The sequence below is a fragment of the Nilaparvata lugens genome, chromosome 9, assembly GCF_014356525.2.
Source record: "Nilaparvata lugens isolate BPH chromosome 9, ASM1435652v1, whole genome shotgun sequence".
Lineage (NCBI taxonomy): Eukaryota > Metazoa > Arthropoda > Insecta > Hemiptera > Delphacidae > Nilaparvata > Nilaparvata lugens.
In genome coordinates this window covers 23,259,838-23,262,604 of record NC_052512.1, presented here as the reverse complement: position 1 = coordinate 23,262,604, position 2,767 = coordinate 23,259,838, and positions in this window count along the sequence as shown.

The following is a 2,767-nucleotide window of genomic DNA, read 5'->3' as shown; positions in this document are numbered from 1 at the left end:
CTGATTGAATGATTACAAAAGTTCAACAGCTGAGTCATAATTTTGACACTGCCTACACACATGAACTCGCTTACTTACTTCCATCATCAACAGACGACGAAACAATTATTATCAGCTGTTTCTCCAAGGATGATGTTAATTATCCTTTGAATGTCCTTCAGCGAGCTTTTCCAGGGATGAACCCAGTGCAATCGAATTTTTTAATTATAAACCTTGTATGTTCTGAATTTCGTGTGAATCGTTAGAGCCGTTTCCAAGATCCGGTGGAATACAAACATATAAACATCTAAACATCTAAACATCTGAACATCCAAACATCTAAACATCTGAACATCCAAACATCTAAACATCTAACATCTAAACATCTAACATCTAAACATCTAAACATCTAAACATCTAAACATCTAAACATCTGAACATCCAAACATCTAAACATATAAACAGAAATTGCTCGTTTAATAATATAGGATATTATTCCAGGAATACTTCCCATTCATTTAATACTGGAACTGAATATCACTATAGGTTCATGTTACATGAACTGAGGTTCATGTTATAATGGCAGTGGAGAAAGATAGAAGAACAACGTTGCCGATCATCTGTCTTGTGTATGCCTTCTATAGACGGTAGCTGATACAGGTTTATTGATGTAATGATTGATTGATAACTAACTGTTCATTCTCGTTTGAAATGATCAATCATATTTTATTAAGCAAGGAATCATATTTTTCAATAATTCCATGATTAAGATGAAATATTTTGTTAATTAATTATCAATTCTACATTGTTAGAAGACGATCTGGCAACAGAGCAAAGCAAGAAAGAGATAGCGCTATCCCCTTTGTTGAATGATAGATAAGGATAGCAATAGCGATAGCAATACCATTGCTAAACAAACACTGCTATCATAACGTGGACCTCACTATATATTATACTAGCCGTCAGGCTCGCTTCGCTCGCCATATCCGTCTAGCCAGGCGGCTCCGCCCCCTGGACCCCCGACTGGATCGTCCAAGAATGAGATCAGCAGGCTCGCTTCGCTCGCCTGCATTTTTTCATTTTTATCATATTATATTAGGACAATCCAGTCGGGGGTCCAGACTAAACGTCTGGCTAAACAGATATGACGAGCGAAGCGAGCCTGACGGCTAGTAATATAATATTCCCAGGATTGAAGTAGCAGTGCCCAATCAATTTTTCCGCGATAAATGCATTTAAATCTTCAACTTGGTGCCAACCTAATAAAATCAACTCAACTTAATGCCAACCTGACAAAATTTATTAATTTAGTTGCCAGTTAACAACTGTTTCGAAGAGGTACTCTATCTAGATTATAGTTCTATAGTAACATATGATATGGAAATTTCAATTCTAATTAAGAGATTGGGAGAAGAAGAATATACATGCTAAAAGACGAACTTTAAACCCTTAGAGTTGAAATATTGCCAAAAGATTTCTTAGTGCGCCTCTAAAGGGCCAACTAACATACCTACCAAATAAGAACATTTTTGGTCCGGTAGATTTTTAGTTATGCGAGTGAGTGAGTGAGTGAGTGAGTGAGTGCCATTTCGCTTTTATATATATAGATAAAAGAGGAAAAGTAGGTATAGAATTTTGAACATTGCTGTTCATCGAACAACCGTATGGATCAATTAAAAAGGTTTAAAAGAGAATATTAACAGTAAAACTTCATGTACAGGTATATGCATATCTCTATCCAATAATATTTAATGTTACTTGGAAAAATTAGACGGAATTGTTGTGCCATACGAGTTCATTACTCAAAAATGACAGAAAAACGTTCCCTGGGAATTTCCAATTTGAAAACTCGTATTTTTCTGACAGCCTGAATTCTCAATTATAATCGAAGATCAATATTCAATTAATGACAGTAGATGAGCGTTCGAGGGAGAGAGAGAGAGAGATAGTAAGGGAGAGTGAGAGTGAATGCGAAATCCAATCCATATGCATATTTTCCTATTCGTTATTCAAATTTCAGTATATTGGATACAGGAAATTTTAATCAAATATCTCCATTTGGCGAATATTTCCAGTTGATAAACATCATACATCAATGAACATCATGCATCAAAAGCAAATTCAGTCAGAAACAGATTCAACATGCACACACTTTTAATGAAATACTACTAGATTTTGTCTAAATATTATTCAATATCTAATCAAGAATTACTCTTTCCGTGTAGAAATACTTCAAAATAATTTGATGATGATGGTGATATTGATTAAAATGATAATGTATTGTTTGTACATAAGACAGTGAAGTTCATTCATCTATCAGCGTCAATTATTGAAAGTGTTATACTCTCAATTGAACATAACATGAGAAAATTGAACATTAATTCTGTCCTTCTCATATCAATTCTCAACTGTGATACGATTTGATTTGAAATCTATACATTAGAATAGAGAACTAAGTGAAAATGAAATTCTGCTTTTATAATAAATGTGATCACTAAAATGAAAATAATGATAATAATAATAATGATAACCAAAAAATACAGCTTCTTCCTCTCAAGATTTTTTTCCAATTCTTATTTCAATTTATTTCCAGGAATAAATGGAAAATAATTTTTTACAGAAGAAATTTTTGGAAATTCATATTCTCTCGCTTGGACAATCCAATTCTAATTCTATTCTAATCAATAATTTGTTATTGTATTGGATTTTATACTGTCTGACGGTATCGTTCATCTGTGACGGTATAACCAATAATATCCTTTTAGAAAGTGTGGTGATGATGTACTTG